Genomic DNA, 27504 nt, shown 5'->3' with positions numbered 1-27504 from the left:
TTCAGGCTGGCATGCTTGTGGAGAAAATATCTAACTCACTGGAAAATGCTACAGAGAACAGTTAATGTTCCAGAATACTGAATACAGTTAGTCAGATAGTATTATAACCAGTCATAATTTATCTACACCATAATGTGCAGATGGGGTTGCACGGAGCAGCCGAGGAGGCGATGGCCTGGTGGTATTATCGCCTGACTATTAATTCAGAAACTCAGCTAATGTTCTGGGGACCCGGGTTCGAATTCCACCACGGCAGATGGTGGAATTTGAATTCAATAAAAAATATCTGGAATTAAAGATCTACTGATGGCCATGAAACCATTGTCGATTGTTGGAAAAGCCCATCTGATTCACTAATGTCCTTTAGGGAAGGAAATCTGCCGTCCTTACCCGGTCTGGTCTACATGTGACCCCAGAACCACAGCAATGTGGTTGACTCTTAACTGTCCACAGGGGCAACTAGGGATGGGCAATAAATGTTGCCCAGCCAGCAACGTCCATGTCCCATGAATGAATAAAAAGAAAAATTATGTCTGCCTTAGGGCCTCGCTTCATCTCAGAAAAAGACCAATTCTATGTCTACACAGCATTTTGAGACACGTCCCACATCGTGAGTATATTATTCATCCTGGGTGAGTTTGAGTGTTGGGTAAGTCAGAGATTCATGGCCTTGATCATCATGGGGTGAACAAGATTAATGAAAACAGCCAATGACCTCTTGAGCTTTGTGACCTGAATTAACTTTGCATCACCAATAGCATCTTTCAGGGCAAATATCGCCACAAGGTATCATGGCATCATTCAAAGTCTGGTCATTGACAATTAACTTGACCTGACTATCACAATTGGACAGTGTCCTCTATATTCCCAACTGCCTCAGCGCAGAGAGAAGGCGCAACACCAAATGTTTCCAACTTCCAAACATGTCAATCCCCCTCTTCACCCCATCATCAACATTGCTGTTAAAAGCAATGATGCCAAATACCTGTTCTTTGTGTTGACGCTTAAGCAATTGTTGCCCACCACCAAAGGCTTACCAAGAAATGTCGATGTTGATGTTGATGAAGCTGGAAGGTCACTAAGGTCAACAGCAACACTCAGTATGAATGTGGAACATGGACAACTTGTATGTATCAAGATAGGAAGCTGAAGAATTTTCATCTTCACTGTCTGCACATTCTGAAATATCAGGACAAAATCATGAATGTCGCAGTCCTCACAAAGACAAAGATCCTGAATATACTGGTACTCATCAAGCAGAGGCAGCTTAGCTGGATCAGGCACATTTGCAAGATGGAAGATGGTCGCATACCAAAGGATTTTCTGCATGGACAGGAAGTCAGAGCCAGACAGCTAGTGGGATTCTCAAAGCTCCATCTTTAAGGATGCTACCCAGACAGGGTAGATGGAGGGAGGATATTCCTGATGGTGAGGGAGTCCAGAACCAGGGGTCACAGTCTAAGAATTCAGGGTAGACCATTTAGGACGGAGGTTACGAGACATTTCTTCACCCAAAGAGTGGTGAGCCTGGTGAATTCATTACCACAGGAAGTAGTTGATGCCAAAACATTGAATGTATTCAAGAGGCAGCTAGATATAGCACTTGGGACGAATGGGATCAAAGCTTATGGAGAGAAAGCAGGATTAGGCTATTGAACTGGATGATCAGCCATGATTGTAATGAATGGCAGAGCAGACTTGAAGGGCCAAATGGCCTCCTCCTGCTCCTATCTTCTATGTTTCTATGTTTGCAAGCATGACATGAAGACCCTGAACATAAATAATCGCACTTGGGGGAGCCACCAGCTGATGACAGAGGAAAATGGCAACATTTCCTGAGAGGTGGCTATGCCATCATGACCACCATGGCTACAGCAGCTTGCCAACAGTTGCCAACACCAAAAACAGCAACTCACAATGGCACCTGACATCCACTTCATATCTGGCACTTGTTGGTAGGACCTACCTTGTTCTCTTCAACCATCAGCAAGAGTGTATCATTGAAGCTACCCCATCCCCTGTGGATTTGATTTGCTGCATGGCCATCATCTTACCTAGATGGAAGAATGTCGACGATTTGGGCCTGTAGATAATAAATCAATTACAGGTCTTATATCATCCTTAACCCTTTAAGACAGAGATAGTTAGGTTCTTGATTAATAAGGGGATCAGGGGTTATGGGGAAAAGACAGGAGAATGGGGATGAGAAAAATATCAGCCATGATTGAATGGCGGAGCAGACTCGATGGGCTGAATGGCCTAATTCTTCTATGTCTTATGGTCTTGTCCGGAGGAGGCCATTTTTAATGACTGTTTTTAAGAAACCTTAACGAATTGATAAGCAAGATTCTTGGATTATAATTCCAGAAAGTTTATTGGAAAGTAAAATTATACTTGGCAAACTAACACAAATACCTTACAGCACTAGTTAGTTGCAGATTCTGGTAGAGCACAGGCCTCTCAGAGCCCTCTGGACTCCATGTTATAATCACTGGTAGCAATTCTCCTGATTTGCTCTCTCTGGGGTTGTGGTAAACCCAGGACTTACATGGGGAATTCCTGATTGATCTGTCAGTAGGACTCGTAGAATACGAGTTCCTGGGTGATTGGTAATTGCTTTCACCAGGTGCAACTCGTATCCTGAACCCTTTATAAAGCAGGCCCCTGAGCAGGTCCATTACTGTAATGTCCCTGTTGGGACTTGTACGTGTTCATCACACGCTTATGGTTTTGCTTTACTTTTACTTTGTGGAATAAAGCACCGTTTCTTTACAGCTGGCTCCTGAGCTATTACAGGGGTCTTTAGTTGTGTCTGTGCAACAAGGCTTTATAAAATCCTGTTTTTACCCTTTTCTGACCATCACCACATCTAACAGTCAAAGCCAATAGGTGGCTCTGAACTTTACGAGCCTAATTTGACTTTTTTTAAAAATTCCGACTGTGAATTGTGAAGCCACCTGTGCAAGCAGAGAACAAGATCCTCTTCATGGCTACATTGCAACTATTATTCAAACATATTAATAAAGTTGATTAGCCAATAAATTTGGCATGTCCGTTACGACTCTCACCAAATTTTATAGATGCACCATTGAAAGCATTCTTTCTGGTTGTATCACAGCTTGGCATGGCTCCTGCTTTGCCCAAGACCGCAAGGAACTACAAAAGGTCATGAATGAAGCCCAATCCATCACGCAAACCAGCCTCCCATCCATTGACTCTGTCCACACTTCCCACTGCCTCAGCAAAGCAGCCAGCATAATTAAGGACCCCACGTACCTTGGACATTCTCTCTTCCACCTTCTTCCATCGGGAAAAAGATACAGAAGCCTGAGATCATGTACCAACCGATTCAAGAGCAGCTTCTTCCCTGCTGCCATCAGACTTTTGAATGGCCCCACCTCGCATTAAGTTGATCTTTCTCTACACCCTGCTATGACTGTAACACTACATTCTGCACTCTCTCCTTTCATTCTCTATGAACGGTATGCTTTGTCTGTATAGCACGCAAGAAACAATACTTTTCACTGTATTCTAATACATGTGACAATAATAAATCAAATCTAACCAAACATGTAGAACTCAATCCAATAAATAACTAACTCAATCAAAGTTTCAGGATTAATTATGACTGGTTGATTTCACTTAGTAAGAAGTTTAACAACACCAGGTTAAAGAGCACCAGGAGGAAACCCACGCAGACATGAGGGGAACATGCAGACAATGACCCAATTCAGGAATCTAACCCGGGTCCCTGGCGCTGTGAGGCAGCACTGCTAACCACTGTGCTACCGTGCCACCCTTACTGTTACTCAGGTTTCTAGACATGAGTGAGCGTGTCTATGTACATGAATATACACATGCAGGCTAATTCAGTCACTGCACAATGAAAACAATTATTAAGCTGCAATTATACAAAGAAAATGGAAAGTTACGAGTGAAAGAAAGACATAACCTATCAAAACTCCTGACTATGGTAATGGCATCAATAAAAATTTAATGAAATATCAGCAAATCCCATAAAGGTTAAACATTTAAATCCAAAACTCCTCTTGATGATATAAGTCAGAAAGTGGAGAGAAACTTGGGGAGAGAGTTCAAGCATGAAATCCATCAGATTATAATCAAGTGGAATTTATTAAATGAATAAACTAATTTATTAAATGTTTAAACTAATTTGTCAGGGGGATGGGAAAAGGAGTTGTAGTCCGGAGGTCAGTGAGTGTAGTGAGGTACTGGGAAGGGTATCAAGGTCAAAGGTGGGTACCAGCAGACAAGAAGATGGGTTGAAGTGTGTCTACTTCAGTGCAAGGAACATCCGAAATAAGGTAGGTGAACTTGGGGCGTGGATTGGCACTTGGGATTACGATGTTGTGGCCATTACGGAGACATGGGTAGAACAAGGACAGGAATGGTTGTTGGAAATTCCGGGGCATAGATGTTTCAGTAAGTGTAGGGTAGGTGGTAAAAGAGGTGGAGGAGTGGCATTGTTAATCAATGAAAGTTTAACAGCTGCAGAAAGGCATTTCGAAGGGATCTGCCTACAGAGGTAATATGGGCTGAGGTTAGGAATAGGAAAGGAGCGGACACGTTGTTAGGAGTTTTCTATAGGCCCCCAAATAGTAATAGAGATGTGGAGGAAGAAATTGCTAAGCAGATTATGGATAGGTGTGGAGGTCACAGGGTAGTTGTCATGGGGGACTTTAACTTTCCGAATATTGATTGGAACCATTATAGGTCGAATAGTTCGGATGGGGCAGTTTTTGTGCAGTGTGTGCTGGAGGATTTTCTGAGACAATATGTGGATAAGCCGACAAGAGGTGAGGCCACATTGGATTTGGTACTGGGAAATGAGCCGGGCCAAGTGTTGGATTTGGTTGTGGGAGAGCACTTTGGAGATAGTGACCACAATTCAGTGTCTTTCATGATTGCAATGGAGAGGGATAGGGCCATACGGCAGGGCATAGTTTACAATTGGGGGAGAGGTAATTATGATGCAATTAGGCAGGAATTAGGAAGCATAGGATGGGAACAGAAATTGTCAGGGAAAGGCACTAATGATAAATGGAACTTTTTCAAGGAACAAATACTGCGTGTCCTTGAGAGGTATGTCCCTGTCAGGCAGGGAGGAAATGGCCGAGTGAGGGAACCATGGTTCACAAAAGAGGTTGAATGTCTTGTCAAGAGGAAGAAGGAAGCGTATGTAAGGTTGAGAAAACAAGGTTCAGTTGGCTCGATGGAGGGTTACAAGTTAGCAAGAAATGAACTGAAAAAGGGGCTCAGGAGAGCTAGGAGGGGGCATGAGAAGTCCTTGGTGGGTCGGATCAAGGAAACCCCAAGGCTTTTTACTCTTATGTGAGGAATAAAAGAATGACCAGGGTGAGGTTGGGGCCGGTCAAGGACGGCAGTGGGAATTTGTGCATGGAGTCAGAAGAGATAGGAGAGGTGATGAATGAATACTTTTCTTCGGTGTTCACCAAGGGGAGGGGCCATGTTTTTGAGGAAGAGAGGGTGTCACAGGCTGATAGGCTGGATGAAGGAGATGTTCGGAGGGAAGATGTACTAGCAATTTTGAATAAACTGAAGGTTGATAAGTCCCCTGGGCCTGATTAAATATACCCTAGGATTCTTTGGGAGGCAAGGGATGAGATAGCAGAGCCTTTGGCATTGATCTTTGGGTCCTCACTGTCCACGGGGGTGGTTCCAGAGGACTGGAGAATGGCGAATGTTGTTCCTCTGTTTAAGAAAGGGAATAGAAATGACCCTGGTAATTATAGGCCGGTTAGTCTTACTTCGGTGGTAGGGAAGTTGATGGAAAAGGTCCTTAGGGATAGGATTTACGACCGTTTAGAAAGATGCAGCTTAATCCGGGATAGTCAGCACGGATTCGTGAAGGGCAAAACTTGCCTCACAAATTTGATAGAATTTTTTGAGGAGGTAACTAAGTGTGTTGATGAAGGTAGTGCAGTTGATGTCATATCCATGGATTTTAGTAAGGCGTTTGATAAAGTATCCCATGGTCGGCTCATGAAGAAAGTAAGGATGTGTGGGATAGAGGGAAGTTTGGCTGATTGGATAGGTAACTGGCTATCTAACAGAAGACAGAGGGTGGTGGTGGATGGAAAATTTTCAGACTGGAAACCGGTTACCAGCGGAGTGCCACAGGGATCAGTGCTTGGTCCTCTGCTATTTGTGATTTTTATTAATGACTTGGAGGAGGGGGCTGAAGAGTGGATCAGTAAATTTGCTGATGACACCAAAATTGGAGGAGTAGTGGATGAGGTGGAGGGCTGTTGTAGGCTTCAAAGAGATATAGATAGGATGCAGAGCTGGGCTGAAAAATGGCAAATGGAGTTTAACCCTGATAAGTGCGAGGTGATTCATTTTGGTAGGACAAATTTGAATGTGGATTACAGGGTCAAAGATAGGGTTCTGAAGAATGTGGAGGAACAGAGAGAACTTGGGGTTCATATCCACAGATCTCTGAAGGTTACCACTCAAGTAGATAGAGCCGTGAAGAAGGCCTATAGTGTGTTGGCATTCATTAACAGGGGGTTTGAGTTTAAGAGCCGTGGGGTTATGCTGCAACTGTACAGGACCTTGGTGAGACCATATTTGGAATATTGCGTGCAGTTCTGGTCACCTCACTATAAGAAGGATGTGGAGACACTGGAAAGAGTGCAAAGGAGATTTACCAGGATGCTGCCTGGTTTGGAGGGTAGGTCTTCTGAGGAAAGGTTGAGGGAACTTGGGCTTTTCTCTTTGGAGCGGAGGAGGTTGAGAGGAGACTTGATAGAGGTTTATAAGATGTTGAGGGGGATAGATAGTGTGAACGTTCAAAGACTATTGCCTCGGGTGGATGGAGCTATTACAAGGGGGCATAACTATAGGGTTCATGGTGGGAGATATAGGAAGGATGTCCGAGGTAGGTTCTTTACGCAGAGAGTGGTTGGGGTGTGGAATGGACTGCCTGCAGGGATAGTGGAGTCAGACACTTTAGGAACATTTAAGAAGCTATTAGATAGGCACATGGAGCACTCCAGGATGAGAGGGAGGAACTAGCTTGATCTGGGTTTCAGACAAAGCTCGGCACAACTTCGTGGGCCGAAGGGCCTGTTCTGTGCTGTACTGTTCTATGTTCCATGAATTTTGCAATCTTCATTTAATTAATATTTTCAATTATATTTTTATAGATAAAGTATAAAAAGAAACATAAATTATGTGTATTCTGATACTGTTGTGGATTCCCGGCACAACTTAATTAACCCATTCTAAATGGGTTCAGCGTATTCTGTCGCATTTTGCCATGGAAGAGGTTATAAGCTACATCTCTGAAGCTGTTGAATGTACGTTCACAGAACTTATCACAGTTTTACTGAAGATTTTTGATAACAAAAAGCAATTAGAAAATAAAAATTATGCAATATTTTAAAAATAAATTTTCTTGCACTTTCTGAATAAAAGGTCACTTTTCGCAATCTGGTCAAAAGTTTCTGCTTTTTTCTTTATTTTCATGTTTATTTTGCACAATTTTACAAAATCACAATCCAAATTAATTTCTCTTTGATTTGATTTGATTTATTATTGTCACGTGTATTAGTATATAGTGAAAAGTATTGTTTCTTGCGTGCTATACAGACAAGGTATACCGCTCATAGTGAAGGAAAGGAGAGAGTGCAGAATGTAGTGTTATGGTCACAGCTAGGGTGTAGAGAAAGATCAAGTTCATGCAAGGTAGATCCATTACAAATATATAAAAAGGAATAGAGTGGCAAGAGTGAATGTTGGACCCTTGGAGGACGAGAGGGGGGATTTAATAGTGGGAAATGAGGAAATGGCTGAAACTGTAAATAAGTTTTTTGTGTCGGTCTTCACGGTGGAAAACACAAATAGTTTACCGAATATTAACGATAGAGGGTTGGTAGGAGGAGAGGTACTCAATACAATTAATGTTACCGGGGAGGCAGTGCTTGGTAGACTAACGGGACTGAAGGTGGACAAGTCCCCGGGCCCGGATGGAATGCATCCCAGGGTACTGAAAGAAATGTCAGAGGTAATAGCGGATGCGATAGTGGTTATTTATCAAAATTCGTTGGATTCTGGGGTAGTGCCGGCGGATTGGAAAACGGCTAATGTTACACCGCTGTTTAAAAAAGGAAACAGACAAAAGGCGGGTAACTACAGGCCGGTTAGCTTAACGTCTGTAGTTGGGAAAATGCTGGAATCCATCATTAAAGAAGAAATAGCAGGCCATCTGGATAAGAATGGTTCGATTAAGCAGACGCAGCATGGATTCATGAGGGGAAAGTCGTGCTTGACGACTTGTTGGATTTTTATGAAGATGTGACTAGTGCGGTTGATGGAGGGGAACCGGTGGATGCGGTGTTTTTGGATTTCCGAAAGGCGTTTGATAAGGTGCCTCACAAAAGGTTGCTGAAGAAGATTGGGTCACACAGAGTTGGGGGTAGGGTGTTAGCGTGGATTGGGGATTGGCTATCCAACAGGAAGCAGAGAGTCGGAATAAATGGGTGCTTTTCTGGTTAGCAGATGGTAACTCGTGGCGTGCCGCAGGGATCGGTACTGGAGCCTCAACTATTTACCATTTATATCGACGATCTGGAGGAGGGGACTGAGTGTAGGGTAACAAAGTTTGCAGACGACACAAAGTGGAAAAGTAAATCATGTGGAGGGCGTAGAAGGTCTGCAGAGAGATTTGGACAGGCTGAGTGAGTGGGCGAGGATCTGACAGATGGAGTATAATGTTGACAAATGCGAGGTTATTCACTTTGGAAGAAATAATAGCAAATTGGATTATTATCTAAATGGAAAGAAATTACAACATGCTGCTGTGCAGAGGGACCTGGGGGTCCTTGTGCATGAGACGCAAAAACCCAGTCTGCAGGTGCAACAGGTGATCAAGAAGGCAAATGGGATGTTGGCCTATATCGCAAGGGGGATAGAATATAAAAGCAGAGATGTCTTGCTGCATCTGTACAGGGCATTGGTGAGGCCGCAGCTGGAATACTGTGTGCAGTTTTGGTCCCCTTATTTGCGGAAGGATATATTGGCCTTGGAGGGAGTGCAGAGAAGGTTCACCAGGTTGATACCAGAGATGAGGGGTGTTGATTATGAGGAGAGACTGAGCAGATTGGGTTTGCACTCGTTGGAATTTAGAAGGCTGAGGGGGGATCTTATAGAGACCTATAAGATAATGAAGGGGCTGGATAGGGTAGAGGTGGAGAGATTCTTTCCACTTAGAAAGGAAACTAGAACTAGAGGGCACAGCCTCAAAATAAAGGGGGGTCAGTTTAGGACAGAGTTGAGGAGGAACTTCTTCTCTCAGAGGGTGGTGAATCTCTGGAATTCTCTGCCCACTGAAGTGGTGGAGGCTACCTCGTTGAATATGTTTAAATCACGGATGGATGGATTCCTGATCGGTAAGGGAATTAGGGGTTATAGGGATCAGGCGGGTAAGTGGAACTGATCCACTTCAGATCAGCCATGATCTTATTGAATGGCAGGGCAGGCTCAAGGGGCTAGATGGCCTACTCCTGCTCCTATTTCTTATGTTCTTATGTTCTTATTCAAAAGTCTGATGGCAGCAGGAAAGAAGCTGTTCTTGAGTCGGTTGGTACGTGACCTCAAACTTTTGTATCTTTTTCCCGATGGAAGAAGGTGGAAGAGAGAATGTCCAGGGTGCATGGGATCCTTAATTAAGCTGGCTGCTTTGCCAAGGCAGCAGGAAGTGTAGACAGAGTCAATGGATGGGAGGCTGGTTTGCGTGATGGATTGGTCTACATTCACGACCAATTGGTAGTTTCTTGTGGTCTTAGGCAGAGCAGGAGCCATACCAAGCTGTGATACAACCAGAATGAATGCTTTCTATGGTGCATCTGTAAAAGTTGGTCGGAGTCGTAGCGGGCATGCCAAATTTCCTTAGTCTTCAGACAAAGTGGAGGCATTGGTGAGTTTTCTTAACTATAGTGTCAGCATGAGTGGACTAGGACTGGTTGTTGGTGATCTGGACACCTAAGAACTTGTGTCAAAGTCAGGGATTTTAACCTGCGCTTAAATTTCTTTAAACTGAAACAGCAAATATACTTTTTCATCTGTAAGAGAGTCATCAATTCAATCCAAAAATAATGTTACAATGAGGAAATCAAAAACCACATTTTCACTTTTGGACATTGTTCAGGAAGGTTGTGAATAGATTGCAAACATTCCTGTTTCCATAGCTTTTATTTTCCTTCCTGATTTCATTGTTGTCACTGGAGCTATAACGCTCACTCCCAATCTTAAAACACACCATGGCTGACATTACAAATTCATTATTCCCCTGGCATTAAAGTTATAAAAGAAAAATACTGAAGTCAATCAAACACAATTACGGCAAAAAAAAGCCATCAAATTGTCCTTTCATTTCATTTATAAAATAAATAGTATCTGCGTTCATCCAGGCACGTGGAGAGCATTTTACCACGTTCATGACTTGTGACTTGTAGATGGTAGAAAGGGTTTAGGGAGCCAGTAGGTGAGTTACTCGCTGCAGAATTCCTAGCTTCTGACTTTCTCTTGAAACAAAAGTATTTACATGGCTAGTTCTTCTGATTTGATTTGATGTATTCTTGTCACATGTATTGGAATATAGTGAAAAATATTGTTTCTTGCGCGCAATAAAGACAAAGCATTCCTTTCATAGAGTATATAGGGGAGAAGGAAAGGAAAAGGTGCAGAATGTAGTGTTACAGTCATAGCTAGGGTGTAGGGAAAGATCAACTTAACATAAGCTAGTCAATTCAAGAATCTGATGGCAGCAGGGAAGAAGCTGTTCTTGAGTTAGTTGGCATGTGATCCCAGACTTTTGTATCTTTTTCCCGACAGAAGAAGGTGGAAGAGAGTATGTCCAGAGTGCGTGGGGTCCTTGATTATGCTGGCTGGCAGCGGGAAGTGTAGACAGGGTCAATGGATGGGAGGCTGGTTTGCGTGATGGACTAGGCTTTATTCACAACCCTTTGTAGTTTCTTTCTGTTCAGTTTCTGATCAATGACAACCCCAGGATATTGACAGTGGGGAATTCAACAACATCAAGGAGAGCAGCTGTGGTTTCAGCTTTGTGCCTGGATAAAGAATGAGACCTTTTAGAATAAAAAAAAATACAAATTGAAATCAAGCCATTGATGAGAGTTCCATTCTGAGAAAGAGAAAAATGCATTTCATATTGGACAGCTGGAGTTACTTGTGGCACTGAGTACATTAAAAAGGGAGGGAAGGTTCTCCAATGAGGGCACAATGATTTTTGCAGTAGTCCAACACAGTTACAAACTAGCCTTAACCCTTCCATAGGCTATGCAGCTGGTGGAATTTGAATTCAATAAAAAATATCTGTAATTAAGAATCTATTGATGACCATGAAACCATTGTCAATTGTTGGAAAATTCCATCTGGTTCACGAATGTCTTTTAGGGAAGGAAATCTGCTGTCATTACCTGGTCTGACCTACATGCGACTCCAGAGCCACAGCAATGCGGTTGACTCTCAATTGCCCTCAGGGATGGGCAATAAATGTTGACCCAGCCAGCGATGCCCATGTCCCACAAATGAATAAAAAACATATAGGAGCAGAACCAGGCCATTCAGCCCATTGAGTCTGCTCCGCCATTCAATCAGGCTGAGATGATTATCATCCCCATTCTCTTGTCTTCTCCCCATAATCCTTGATCCCCGTATTGATCAAGAACCTATCTATCTCTGCCTTAAAGTTGTTCAATGACCTGGCTTCCACAGCCCTCTGTGGCAATGAGTTTCATAAATATGCCACCCTCCAGCTGAAGAAATTCCTCTTCATCTCTGTTTTAAAGATCCTCTGAGGATCTTTCACTCTGAGGTGTGGCCTTGAGTTCTAGTCTCTCCCATGAGTGGAAACGTTCTCTGCAAGTCCACTCTATCTCGGCTTCTCAGTATTCTGTACTGAGCCCCTGTTTCTCCTCTCGCAGTTCTCTGCCTGGGACACTGCCTGCTCTCACCTTTCCTCTTCAGAGGACGTCCCATCAGCAAAGTAGACTGTCCCCATTGGAGAATATTCAGACGACCAATGCTAACCTCCAACCTCAGGAAAACCTTCCAGGGAAGTCCTGAAATGCTGAACGTCATGCTTCAAATGCTAGACAATAACTAGGAAACCCAAGTTAAACTCTATACTCATACAGATATGAACTCTATCACAGAGAAACTGCTACTGCCATGGGGGCCTTTTATCCCTCCCTTGGGTGAGGAAATTAATAATGGAATGAGTGCCTAGCCATTTGGCCGTGCGACAAGCTACCAATTGCACCTACAATGTGAAACTCCTGCAATTTGGACTTTCAATGGATTTAATTGGATGTGTGCCCACTAACCTCAAAGTGACTCCCATGTGTGATGACATCAGGAAATGCTCCCGGGGTCTTTTCACGCAATGTAAAGCACTTGCGGCTTGGGTTCATGCCCAGATCGGTCACGGAAATTCTGGCCTACGTTCTTACAATATTGCTATCAATGATGTTTTCCTTTTTAGGAAAAAAGGTTGCTCTAAAATTGGAAAGAGTATTGATTGAGACTGTCAAAAGTTCAGAGCTGAAGGGATCCACATTTCACACAGCTGAAACTAGGCTCTGTTCAACAAGTGAAGCTGAATTTTACATTCAAGGCTTTTACTTATGGATATGAATCACTCACTTGATCAGCGACCTCCTGACAAAAAGACTTGAATTTACAGAGAGCCTTTCATGACCTCAGGGCACCCAAAGTGCTCTCCAGCCACCTACATGCTTTTTGAAGTGTTTGTGATGTAGGAAGCGTGACAGCTAATCTGCACACAGCAGCATCTTAAAAACAGAAATATGATAATTATATTATTCTTAGTTTCATTGTGCTAACACAGAATAGTTACTGTGTCTGCTGAGGTACAAATAATGTTAATTTTATTGAGAAACATCTTGAAGTGGCTTCATATTGTCATGAAGTCTGTAAGAGAGACCAAGACCAAGGGCGGTATCAAGGCAAGGGAAGCACAGTGGCACAGTGGTTAGCACTGCTGCCTCACAGCACCATGGGACCTGGGTTCAATTCCCAGCTAAGGTCACTGTCTGTGCGGAGTTTGCACATTCTCCCCGTATCTGCATGGGTTTCCTCCAGGTGTTCCGGTTTCCTCCCACAGTCCAAAAGACGTGCTGGTTAGGTGCATTGGCCATGCTAAATTCTCCCTCAGTGTACTGGAGTGTGGCAACTAGGGGATTTTCACAGGATAGGTAACTGGCTATCAGATTGAAGGTGGTGGTGGATGGAAAATTTTCGGACTGGAGGCAGGTTGCTAGCGGAGTGCCACAGGGATCAGTGCTTGGTCCTCTGCTCTTTGTGATTTTTATTAATGACTTGGAGGAGGGGGCTGAAGGGTGGATCAGTAAATTTGCTGATGACACCAAGATTGGTGGAGTAGTGGATGAGGTGGAGGGCTGTTGTAGGCTGCAAAGAGACATAGCTAGGATGCAAAGCTGGGCTGAAAAATGGCAAATGGAGTTTAACCCGGATAAATGTGAGGTGATTCATTTTGGTAGGACTAATTTAAATGTGGATTACAGGGTCAAAGATAGGGTTCTGAAGACTGTGGAGGAACAGAGAGATCTTGGGGTCCATATCCACAGATCTCTAAAGGTTGCCACTCAAGTGGATAGAGCTGTGAAGAAGGCCGATAGTGTGTTAGCTTTTATTAACAGGGGGTTGGAGTTTAAGAGCCGTGGCGTTATGCTGCAACTGTACAGGACCTTGGTGAGACCACATTTGGAATATTGTGTGCAGTTCTGGTCACCTCACTATAAGAAGGATGTGGAAGCGCTGGAAAGAGTGCAGAGGAGATTTACCAGGATGCTGCCTGGTTTGGAGGGTAGGTCTTATGAGGAAAGGTTGAGGGAGCTAAGGGCTGTTTTCTCTGGAGCGGAGGAGGCTGAGGGGAGACTAAATAGAGGTTTATAAAATGATGAAGGGGATAGATAGAGTGAACGTTCAAAGACTATTTCCTCGGGTGGATGGAGCTATTACAAGGGGGCATAACTATAGCGTTCATGGTGGGAGATATAGGAAGGATATCAGAGGGAGGTTCTTTACGCAGAGAGTGGTTGGGGTGTGGAATGGACTGCCTGCAGTGATAGTGGAGTCAGACACTTTAGGAACATTTAAGCGGTTATTGGATAGGCACATGGAGCACACCAGGATGATGGGGAGTGGGATAGCTGGATCTTGGTTTCAGATAAAGCTCGGCACAACATTGTGGGCCAAAGGGCCTGTTCTGTGCTGTACTGTTCTATGTTCTTTGTTCTATGTAACCTCACTGCAGTGTTATTATTGTCACAAGATGCCGACTTGTGACAATAATAAATAAAATGACAAAAAGGAGAGAGAACAAAGAGTATGAGAGATCGCTAGTGAGTAATATAAATGCAGGTAGTAAGATATTCTATAAGTATTTCAAAAGGAAGTGAATAACAGAAGCTAGTGCTGGTCCCTCGAGAGTGAGCCTGGGGAATTAATAATGGAAATCAAGGAAATGGCAGAGGCGTTGAACAGGTATTTTGTGTCTTCACTGTCACAGTCCAAAAGATGTGCTGGTTAGGTGCATTGGCCATGCTAAATTCTCCCTCAGTGTGCCCGAACAGGCACCGGAGTGTGGCGACTAGAGCATTTTCACAATAACTTCATTGCAGTATTAATGTAAGCCTACTTGTGACTAATAAATAATAAATAAAAAGACCGTGAGAAATTGCATCATTTCCTGTGATGATATATACTGCATATCATTAGCATATCTCGCCAGGCCTCTGATTCTCCCCATTATACTACACCTCCCCCAAGTTTCTGACTTCTATTTCTTCTTTATAGGCATAACCACCTGTGGCAGTCTCACTAGTCTCCCTGAAGGGTCCTCAGCTACTTTGGAGGTGATTGGGCATTTGAGTCCTGGGGCTGATCTTTCAGACTCTGCTGAGCAGGAGAATTAATCGATTAATCAAGTTCAACAGTCTCGTAGTCATGGGGATTCGTGGATGAACGCAACACCTCTGGTCTGTTCAGTCCGGTGGATGACTGCGTTGATTTGTGCAAAAGCTTGCTTCTGTGTGGCAACTCTGGCTGTTCTATCTCACCGTGCCATGATAGTTGAAGTGGAATAAGACTGTGGATGTATTGGCTGTTCAACCATTTGTCCATAATTAGCAGGTCTCGAATCCAAACTGGCTTTCCTGGTGGGAGATGGGTAGGCTGCATGTTTAATCACATTTGTCATAGTTCCACATCTGCCTGGAACAATATTCACACTTTCTCCTTCACCTTGTCCAAGTCATCAGCATGTACACAAGGCGCGAGTATATGTGGAAGAGGAAGATGTTGAGTCCTCAGTGTTCCTCCCATTAGGAGCTCACATGGTACTATACCAGCTTGGAATGGAGCTGAACAATAGTTCAGAAGTGCAAGTTGGATGGCATCATTCTTCCTCAGCGAAATTGTCTCACTGCGCACGCTCCTCCCTCCACTTCACCATAGCCGTGAGGGTAACTTGGTGAGCTGGGAGTATGGGAGCTGTTAATAGAGGGTCAGTTTAGCTACGTTGGCTGGACATCTTTTTTGTGATGCAGAGCGATGCCAACAGCACGGGTTCAATTCCCATACTAGCTGAGGTTATTCATGGAGGCTCAACCTTGCCCCTTGCCTGAGGTGTGGAGATCCTCAGGATACATCATCACCAGTCTGCCTGTGGTCATCTGGAACTATGGCATCTTTATCTTTTTAGCTGGTAGTACTTAAGGTGTTAATTGGCAAACTGTAATCCACTGTCTGTGATTACAAGGTCTGGGATTCCATCTCCTTCGGCAATGTAATCACTGCTTCAGAAATGTGACACTGCAGTTTGTGACTTCTATCCATCTGGAGTAATAGTCTCCTACGATCAAGTACCTTGTACCTCTGTGTTCAAAAAGGTCCTTCCCAAAATGTTGCCATGGCCTTGATGGAAACAGAAATGGTTCCCTTGTCTCCTGATGGTGAATAGCACAAGTAATACAGTTTGAGACTTTGAGAGAGCTGGCCACCAAACAGAATAGCATGCTTTAGCTCAAAATTTTATGATACTGCAACGATTCCACCAAGGACATTAACGTATGTCGAGTCTTAGAACTCTTGGAATGACTAATCGCTCATCATAGATGAATAAATCATCAATGAAGTGTCCTCTCTGTTCACAGTACTGACTGTGAATGGGACAGTGTGGCATGTGTGCTGGCCCTCTACTAATACAGTACTCTCCTTAACCTTTCTGTGCATCTTTGATTTGAATCGCTGAGTTGTTGCCAGTAGAGTTCTTGTTGATATTGATGCGATAGTTTCTATCTTTTCAAAAAGGGTTGCATCACCTGGTTTGGTCTTGCCACTGGGATATGAGACAAAACATGTGTCTGAGTCTGCTGTTTTCCCAGAACATATTCTTTGTATCAAGCCTCACAGTAAATCTTTGGAGGCATGAAGGTGTTTTTGCTAACTCATAGAATCTCTACAGTGCAGAAGGAGGCCATTCGGCCCATCGAGCCAGCAGTGACCACAATTCCATCCAGGCCCTATCCCCATAACCCCATGCATTTACCCTAGCTAGTCCCCTTGACACTAAGGGGCAATTTAGCATGGCACATCTTTGGACTGGGGGAAGAAACCGGAGCATCCGGAGGAAACCATGCAGACACGGGGAGAATGTGATCCAGGCTGGAAATTGAACCTGTGTCCTTTGCACCGTGAGGCAGCAATGCTAACCACTGAGCCACCATGCCACCCCCGGTGAAATTACTCCTTGTAATTTAAGGATATCATTTGGGGTTTGTGTATTGTTTCTATCTTGAAGAGGAGACTGAGAAGATAATCTGCAAACTTGTGAAAAGCCCATGTCGCAGCTTATGTTTCTTTTTCTATCGAAGAACATCTCTGTTCAGTCTCTGCCAATGAATGAGACGGGCGTAAACTGGTCCACATGTTCCTTCCGGCTGTATCTGAAAGAGTGCAGCTCCCGATCCTGTAGGAGTTGCATCTGCGGCGATGATCGATGTTTCCTCTGGGTCACGGTGAGCTGAAATATCATGTAATATCGGCATCACTTTGCATTTTTCAAAACCCTCTGTTGTTCTTCCTCCTATTTCCATGTATTGTTCATCGTAACGGCTGACCCTGTGACTCATTGACAACGGCTAGGTTGAGGGAGAACTTTTCAGCTTGGTTTCCCATACCCATAAATCTCGGAGCTCAGTCACATTGATGGGAGCTGAAAACTCCTTGATTGCTCACTCTGCGGATTAACTCTGACAATGGATGCACCCACAATACATCCAAGGAACTTGACAGCCAGTTGTGAGAATTCGCATTTGTTGTTGAATGTGAGCCCTGCTTCCTGTGGGCGTCACAGCACAACACGCACTCTCGTGTCATGTTCTGTCTGAGTGGATTCATGCGACATATAAGAACATAATAAGAACATAAGAAATAGGAGCAGGAGTAGGCCATCTAGCCCCTCGAGCCTGCCCCGCCATTCAATAAGATCATGGCTGATCTGACGTGGATCAGTACCACTTACCCGCCTGATCCCCATAACCCTTAATTCCCTTACCGCTCAGGAATCCATCCATCCGCGCTTTACACATATTCAGCGAGGTAGCCTCCACCACCTCAGTGGGCAGAGAATTCCAGAGATTCACCACCCTCTGGGAGAAGAAGTTCCTCCTCAACTCTGTCTTAAACCGACCCCCCTTTATTTTGAGGCTGTGTCCTCTAGTTTTAACTTCCTTACTAAGTGGAAAGAATCTCTCCGCCTCCACCCTATCCAGCCCCCGCATTATCTTATAAGTCTCCATAAGATCCCCCCTCATCCTTCTAAACTCCAACGAGTACAAACCCAATCTCCTCAGCCTCTCCTCATAATCCAAACCCCTCATCTCCGGTATCAACCTGGTGAACCTTCTCTGCACTCCCTCCAATGCCAATATATCCTTCCTCATATAAGGGGACCAATACTGCACACAGTATTCCAGCTGCGGCCTCACCAATGCCCTGTACAGGTGCATCAAGACATCCCTGCTTTTATATTCTATCCCCTTCGCAATATAGGCCAACATCCCATTTGCCTTCTTGATCACCTGTTGTACCTGCAGACTGGGCTTTTGCGTCTCATGCACAAGGACCCCCAGGTCCCTTTGCACGGTAGCATGTTTTAATTTGTTTCCATTGAGATAGTAATCCCATTTGTTATTATTTCCTCCAAAGTGTATAACCTCGCATTTCTCAACGTTATACTCCATTTGCCATATCCTCGCCCACTCACTCAGCCTGTCCAAATCTCTCTGCAGATCTTCTCCGTCCTCCACACGATTCACTTTTCCACTTATCTTTGTGTCGTCTGCAAACTTCGTTACCCTACACTCCGTCCCCTCCTCCAGATCATCTATATAAATGGTAAATAGTTGCGGCCCGAGTACCGATCCCTGCGGCACGCCACTAGTTACCTTCCTCCAACCGGAAAAACACCCATTTATTCCGACTCTTTGCTTCCTGTCGGATAGCCAGTCCCCAATCCACTTTAACACACTACCCCCAACTCCGTGTGCCCTAATCTTTATTGTTATTATTTCCTCCAAAGTGTATAACCTCGCATTTCTCAACGTTATACTCCATTTGCCATATCCTCGCCCACTCACTCAGCCTGTCTTATGTCTCCATCCAGCCCTTCCAGGATACTCGACAGTGCCTTCAGGGGGATTTCTGGCACTGATATGATGCCAAAGGGTAATATGCTAAAACAAACCTCCCAACCAGCATAATGAAGGTTGCGAGCAACTTAGACATTTCATTGAGAAGTAGTTGCCCAAGAAACACGATATGCATCTCGCTTCATGAAGTTTCAACTCCTTCTCAATTTTGCAATGCATTTGTCCACAGATGATATAGGATGAATTCCATATTCAACCATTGTTGTTACTGTTCAGCTATGTAGGATCTCCACAGAAACTGATCGATCCGTTGGGTTTTGACACTGGGACCATCTCCAAGCACCAGCTCATTAGTTCTGTCACAGGTGAAATAATCCCTTACTTCAACATAGAATTAGGTTCTCCTCATCACTCCGGCTTTTGCTTCCTGATCTCAGCCTGTTTGCTCAATTGAATTGCCTTTGCTGAGGTGAAATCAACCGCAAGTGGCCAGACAATGCTTCATCTAAGAATCCAACAATGCTGTCACTGATTAGTTTATCTTTCAAGCCGCAATGTTCACAGTTCTCAGCTAGTCTTTACAGACCATTCACAAATCTATCAATTCTTTCCCTTTGTTGTTGAGTAAGCTTGCTAAATTTAACTCGCTTGACTATGGTATTTCTTCACAGATTGAAGTAGGTATCAGGTAGTTGTATTATTTAAACCTGCACAGCCTTTTCTTCATTGATCCCTTGCCTGAGTAGGATATCATCTGCACAACTACCTGCCACATATAACAGTGTACTGATCTTCTCACCACTTGGCGAACTCCATGTGGTGATACCTGGCAAAGCCTTTGGTGCTGATTCAGCCAAGGTCCTGCCTTATTGTGACCTGCAACCTGCTCGAAGCTTTCCAGCAATGTCAGAGACTTTCCCATAATTGATCTTTTGTTCACTGACATCATTAAATATTCTTGGTCTCATTGTGCTAACACATATTGTTTAAGGCTGGGAGTTTCCAGTCCACAGGTGGGATGGGAAATTTGGAGAAGAAGCCATTTCTTCACTGTCGCTGGGTTAATTTTTTATTCTTTATTCGTTCATAAGATGTGGGTGCCATTGGCATTTATTGCCAATCCCTATCTTCCCTTGAACTGAGTGACTTGCTAGGGCCATTTCAGAGGGCATTGAGTCAACCACATTGCTTTGGCTCTGGGGTCACATGTAGGCCAGACCAGGTAAGGACAGCAGATTTCCTTCCCTAAAGGGCATTAATGAACCAGATGGGCTTTTCCGACTGTTGACAATGGTTTCTTGGTCATCATTCAACTTCTAATTCCTGATTTTTATTGAATTCAAACTTCAGCATCTGCCGTGGATTTGAATCCAGGTCCCCAGAACGTTGCCCTGGGTTTCTGGATTACTAGTCCAATGACAATACTACTGTTCCACCCCATTCCTAACAACACTATGGATTTACCTTGTCATTTCCCACAAATAAATTTTTAAAAAGAGTCTGGTGGAGACAACTTTAATCATGGCTTTCGAAAGGAAATTGGATATAATCTAAAGAGAAAAAACAAGCTAAGGAGAAAAGGCAGGGGAGTGAATGAGCTGAATAGCTTTCATACCAAGCTGACACAGAGACAATGGGCTGAATGGCCTTCTGCTGTGCTGTAGCTATTCTATGACTTTATAAAAGCTGGTGTATAATATAGCACTGATGAAGAGTTATCCAGACTTGAAATGTTAGCTATGTTCACTCACCACAGATGCTGTTCGACCTGCTGAGATTTCCCAGCATTCTCTGTTTTTGGAGTTAGTACCTAATAATTGGATTGTGGGATATTTTCATTTGTAAGGGTGTTCACAAGTGTAGAAAATACCAGCACCTCCAATTTCCCTCCAACACACCATCCTGACTTGGAAATATATCAATCACTGTCGCTGGGTCAACATCCTGGAATTCCCTTCCTAACAGCACTGTGGATGGACCTGCACCACAGGAACTGCAGTGGTTCAAGTAGGCAGCCACCTTCTCAAGGGCAATTAGAGATGAGCATTAAATGTTGGCCTAGCCAGTGATGCCGACATTCCAAGAAACAATCCTTGATTTTGATTTGATTTACTATTGTCACATGTATTAATGTACAGTGAAAAGTATTGTTTCTTGCGCGCTATACAGACAAAGCATATCGTTCAAAGAGAAGGAAAGTTGAAAGTGCAGAATGTAGTGTTACAGTCATAGCTAGGGTGCAGAGAAAGATCAACTTAATGCAAGGTAAGTCCATTCAAAAGACTGACAGCAGCAGGGAAGAAGCTGTTCTTGAGTCGGTTCGTACGTGACCTCAGACTTTTGTATCTTTTTCCTGAAGGAAGAAAGTGGAAGAAAAAAATGTCCGGGTGCGTGGAGTCCTTAATTATGTTGGCTGCTTTGTCGAAGGAGCGGGAAGTGTAGACGGAGTCAATGGATGGGAGGCTGGTTTGCGTGATGGATTGGGCTACATTCACAACCTTTTGTAGTTCCTTGTGGTCGTGGGCAGGGCAGGAGCCATACCAAGCTGTGATACAACCAGAAAGAATGCTTTCTATGGTGCATCTGTAAAAGTTGGTGAGAGTCGTAGCTGACATGCCAAATTTCCTTAGTCTTTTGAGAAAGTAGAGGTGTTGGTGGGCTTTCTTAATTTCCGTGTCGGCATGGGGGGACCAGGACAGGTTATTGGTGATCAGGGCACCTAAAAACTTGAAGCTCTCGACCCTTTCTACTTCATCCCCATTGATGTAGACAGGGGCATGTTCTCCTTTACGCTTCCTGAAGTCAATGACAATCTCCTTCGTTTTGTTGACATTGAGGGAGAGATTATTGTTGCCGCACCAGTTCACCAGATTCTCTATCTCATTCCTGTACTCTGTCTTGTCATTGTTTGAGATCTGACCCCCTACAGTGGTGTCGTCAGCAAACTTGAAAATCGAATTAGAGGGGAAGTTGGCCACACAGTCACAAGTGTATAAGGAGTATAGTAGGGAGCTGAGAACACAGCCTTGTGGGGCACCGGTGTTGAGGATGATCGTGGAGGAGGTGTTGTTGCTTATCCTTACAGATTGTGGTCTGGGAGTTAGGAAGTTCAGGATCCAGTCGCAGAGGGAGGTGCCGAGGCCCAGGCCACGGAGTTTGGAGATGAGTTTCATGGGAATAATAGTGTTGATGGCTGAGCTGTAGTCAATAAAACAATATACAAACCAGCAAAATTTCCTCTGCGCCCTTTTCAAGGTCCTTAAAATCTTCCCCTCCAAGTCACTCAGCATCCTGACTTGGAAATATATCGGCCGTTCCTTCATTGTCGCTGGGTCAAAGTTCAGGAACTCACTCCCTAACAGCACTGTGGGTGTACCTACACCACATGGGCTGCAGCAGTTTAAGAAGGCAGCTCACCATCACCTTCTCAAGGACAATTAGAGATGAACAATAAATGCAGGCCTAGCCAGCGATGTCACACGAATATATATTTAAAAATTAAACTATCCTAATACTCAAGCAAACTGGGCAGTCTGGATGAATCTCAAGACGATAGAGATATGGGTTAAGCACCTGTTTGAGTCTGGCGATGGAGCACAACCATGGCTTTGAAAGCAGTTTCCTTAATTAAATAAAGCAGCCAATAGCGATATAAAATTCATCTCTGCCAATGTTGTCTTCAATTTTCTTCATTAGCGAAATACTGGGGACCCTCTCCAAAGAAACACATGCCTGATCCATCTGTGATCCACAATCCAATCAAGCACAGCAATGTTAGGATTTCACCAGACCGTTCACTATGCGGGGGAGCACACTATTGTCAGAACGTTTATTCTTGCAGAAAAACATGATTTCTTTGACAAGTATAAACTTCAACACCAGCCTCCCACTCTCACTTTACTCTGGGTATTCCCATTTCGAGTTCTACTCATGATTTCTTTTCCGAAACAAAGCTGGAGATAAAGGGCGGCTGCGCTTGCAAATACTTCTTTTTATTTTGTACACTATCTGTGAGCTCAGATATGATGCAGCCAGGCACACAAACATTTTCCATTTCTAAGCTTCAGTAATGTGCCTCAGGCCCTCCTCTCAGAAGGGTGTCTTCTACGGGGTGAGGATGAAGTTTTCCTTCATTCACATTAGTCTGTATGAAAGGCTATCGACCTGAACCACTGGGGTAATCTTACGGACTGTTCACGCCACGCTCCCACTGCAGCGAAGTCGGAGAACTTGGCACCCAATCAAATCTCCATTCACTGCTACAGCCTGGGGAAATTCCACTGGTGTGAACGGCCGTAACATTTTTTAAAATCCATTTATGGACCTGGGCATCGCTGGCTGGTCAGCATTTATTGCCCATCCCTAGTTGCACTTGGAGGGCAGTTGAGAGTCAACCACTTTGTTGTGACTCTGGAGTCACACGTGGGCCAGACCAGGTAAGGACAGCAGATTTCCTTCCCTCGAGGACATTAGTGAACGAAATGAGTTTTTCCAACAATCAACAATGGTTTCATGGCAATCAATACCATAATGAGTATTTTGCCTCGGTTTTCACAGAGGAAAAGGACCTGGGTGGATGTACTGCGGGCTTGCGGTGGACTGAAAAGATTGAGTATGTGGACTTTAACAAAGAAGTTGTGTTGGAATCTTTGAATGGCATCAAGATAGAAAAGTCGCCCGGTCCGGATGGGATGTACCCCAGGTTACTGTGGGAGGCGAGGGAAGAGATTGCAGAGCCTCTGGCGATGACCTTTGCGTCGTCGATGGAGACGGGAGAGGTGCCGGAGGATTGGAGGATTGCGGATGTGGTTCCTATTTTCAAGAAGGGGAATAGGGATAGCCCAAGAAATTACCGACCGCTGAGTCTAACCTCAGTGGTTGGTAAGCTGATGGAGAAGATCCTGAGGGACAGGATTCATGAGCATTCAGAGAGGTTTAGTATGCTCAAGAATACTCAGCATGGCTTTGTCAAAGGCAGATCGTGCCTTACGAGCCTGGTGGAGTTCTTCGAAAATGTGACTAAACACATTGACGAAGGGAAAGCGGTAGACGTGGTTTATATGGATTTTAGCAAGGTGTTCGATAAGGTCCCCCATGCAAGGCTTCGAGAAAAAGTGAGAGGGCATGGGATCCAAGGTGCTGCTGCCCTGTGGATCCAGAACTGGCTTGCCCAAAGGAGGCAGAGAGTGGGTATAGATGGGTCTTTTTCTAAATGGAGGTCGGTCACCAGTGGTGTGCCCCAGGGTTCTGTTCTGGGACCCTTGCTGTTTGTCATTTTCATAAATGACCTGGATGAGGAAGTGGAGGGATGGGTTGGTAAGTTTGCCAACGACACAAAGGTTGGTGAGATTGTGGATAGTCTGGAGGGATGTCAGAAGTTACAGAGGGACACAGATAGGATGCAAGACTGGGCGGAGAAGTGGCAGATGGACTTCAACCTCGATAAATGCGTCGTGGTCCATTTTGGCAGGTCAAATGGGATGAAGGAGTACAATATAAAAGGAAAGACTCTTAGTACTGTGGAGGATCAGAAGGACCTTGGGGTCCGGGTCCATAGGACTCTAAAATCGGCCCCGCAGGTGGAGGAGGTGGTTAAGAAGGCATATGGTGTGCTGGCCTTTATCAATCGAGGGATTGAGTTTAGGAGTCCGGGGATAATGATGCAGCTATATAAGACCCCCGTCAGACCCCACTTGGAGTACTGTGCCCAGTTCTGGTCGCCTCATTACAGGAAGGATGTGGAAATGATTGAAAGGGTGCAGAGGAGATTTACAAGGATGTTGCCTGGATTGAGTGGCATGTCTTATGAGGATAGGTTGAGGGAGCTTGGTCTTTTCTCCTTGGAGAGACGTAGGATGAGAGGAGACCTAATAGAGGTTTATAAGATGTTGAGAGGCATAGATCGGGTGGACTCTCAGAGGCTTTTTCCCAGGGTGGAAATGGCTGCTACGAGAGGACACAGGTTTAAGGTGCTGGGGAGTAGGTACAGGGGAAATGTTAGGGGGAAGTTTTTCACACAGAGGGTGGTGGGCGAGTGGAATCGGCTGCCGTCAGTGGTGGTGGAGGCAAACTCAATAGGGTCTTTTAAGAGACTCCTGGATGAGTACATGGAGCTTAATAGGATGGAGGGTTATAGGTAGGCCTAGAAGGTAGGGATATGTTCGGCACAACTTATGGGGCCGAAGGGCCTGTTTGTGCTGTAGTTTTTCTATGTTTGTAATACATTCTTAATTCCAGATTTTATTTTTGTTGAATTCAAATTCCACCATCGGCTGTGGCAGGATTCAAACCCAGATCCCCAGAACATCAGCTGAGTTTCTGGATTAATAGTCTAGCGCTAGTAGCAGGAGGCCATCGCCTCCCCTGATTCTGTCCATTAACTCTCCATGGATCCCAGGGCGAATGCGGGAAAACAATTGGGATTGGAAGATTCTCTGGGCGGGATTTCCGGCCGCATTCACCCCAATGCCGGAAAATCCTGCCCAATGTCAACGGACCTTTGCATAGTCCATGTCCCACCCATTACAATTCCTGTGACAGGCGGGACGGGAAAATTCCGCCCTCTGTCTTTATTTCAGATTTCCAACATCTGCAGTGATTTCATGGGGAATCATAGGGTCCCTACAGTGCAGAGGAGGCCATTTGGCCCATCAAGTCCGCACCAGTTCAGTCATGCGACAGAGTGCATAATTTAAATTGCCAAAACTCATTTCATTCCAGGTTCTAAGAGCGAGAGAGATAAACTTACATTCGATTATTCTGGGTTGGATTAAATTCGAGTTTCCAGATCTGAAAGGTTAGTAAAATAGCCTCCTACAGTATATCACTTAGTCCCTTTAGCTTTGACCTCCATTCCTCTCTCCAGCAACAACATTGCTGCCTAAATCATAAATTATTACTTTGCTAATTACTTTAAAACATATTTTCCTTGTATTGACTTTCATTGGATTTGATTCTCATGTTAACATTCACTTCATCACCGAAGAAAGGACATTTTATTCCACTGCTAAATAAAAGGTGACAGGATGAGGAATGGTGAAATTCTTTTAAAAACAATTAACTGGGAGGAGGGATTTTGTTTTATGTTTCATCTGCTCTTTTTAGCTGGCAAGATCAAATTGTGGCTTCTCAAGCAAGTCCCCGACCAATCGGAGTTCTCGTTATAAAATGGTGAACAGATTCTGTGGGTGGGATTTTGTTCTCCATTCCTCTGGAGAACTGGTGAGGTCATAAGACCATTAGATATGGGAGCAGAATTAGGCCATTCAGTCACTGAGTCTGCTCTGCCATTCAATCATGGCTGATAAGTTTCTCACCCCCATTCTCCCGCTTTTTCCCTTTAACCCTTGATCCCTTTACCAGTAAGGAACCTACTTATCTCTGTCTTAAAAGCACTCAATGACCTGGCATCCACAGCCTTCTGTGGCAATGAATTCCATACATTCACCACCCTCTGGCTAAAGAAATTCGCCCTCATCTCAGTTCCAAAGGACCTTCCCTTTAATCTGAGGCTGTACCCGCAGGTCCTAGTCTCTCCCACTGATGGAAACATCTTCCCCACATCGATTCTATCCGGGCCTTTCATTATTCTGTGAGTTTCAAAGGTCGCATGAACTCTCCCCTCCACCTTCACCACATTTCCATTTATTTGATTTCTTTTTTTTTCATCTTATTCAGCCATTTTTATTACTTTATATTCTTATTTTCATTTTTCCACTGCTAAAATCATGCTTTCCACCTTGTTTCCCCCCTCCCATCCCTGTTGCATTCCTACACTCTGCACCTTTGTTCGGCTATTTACACATTCTGATCTCTTAATGGACGCTATTAGCACAATTTTCAGCATTTATCATCACCATTTACGTTCCCTCTGTCTTTGTGTCTATGCCATCCCTATCAATTACAGCCCCCCCCTCATAATATAAATCTTGTCCAATTTTCCTTGTCTTCAGCACTGACAAAGGGTCATCCAGACTCAAAATGTTGGCCCTACTCTCTCTCCACAGACACTGTTAGACCTGCTGAGATTTTCCAGCATTTCCTGTTTTTGTTTCAGATTCCAGCACCCACAGTATTTTGCTTTTACCTGGATGGCTTGGATTGTTTTCTCTAGAGCAGAGAAGGCTGAAGGGGGACATGATTGAGGTGTATAAGATTATGAGGGATGTGGACAGGGTGAGTAGGGAGTAGCTGTTCCCCTTGGTTGAGAAGTTAATCATGAGGGGGTATAGCTTTTCGGTGAGGGGAAGGAGATTCAGAGGAGATTTGAGAAAAAACTGTTTTCACTCAGAGGGTGGTGGGAATCTGGAATGTACTGTCTGGGGAGGAAGTGGAGGCTGGAAACCTTACAACCTTTAAAAAGTATTTGGATAAGCATTTGAAATATCACAAGGATATGGAACAAGTGCTAGAAAATGGGATTAGCGTGACTTTAGTGGTAGTTATTTTTGGTGCTGACTCGATGGGCTGAAGGGCCTTTTCTGCACTGTGCGACTCTATGACTCTGTGACTATAAAAGTATCATGTTGGCTAAGCACTGTGGGATGTCTTGAGGCGGCAAAATGAGTTGAGTAAATACAAATACTTCTTGACTGAAAGAACTAATTCTCAAAGTGGGGTTAGTTCTGGGGCATGCTGTGCAGTGATTTTGATTGGAGAGTAGGCGCCAAGGTTGGCTTGGCCAAGTTTACTAATGGAGTGGAATTTAGTGCAGGCCACTGGAGTGGGAACCGGTGCAACT

Source organism: Mustelus asterias, chromosome 4 (assembly GCF_964213995.1).
Source record: "Mustelus asterias chromosome 4, sMusAst1.hap1.1, whole genome shotgun sequence".
In the NCBI taxonomy this organism is placed as follows: domain Eukaryota; kingdom Metazoa; phylum Chordata; class Chondrichthyes; order Carcharhiniformes; family Triakidae; genus Mustelus; species Mustelus asterias.
The sequence above is the reverse complement of the archived record's forward strand: the minus strand, read 5'-3'. Positions refer to the sequence as shown.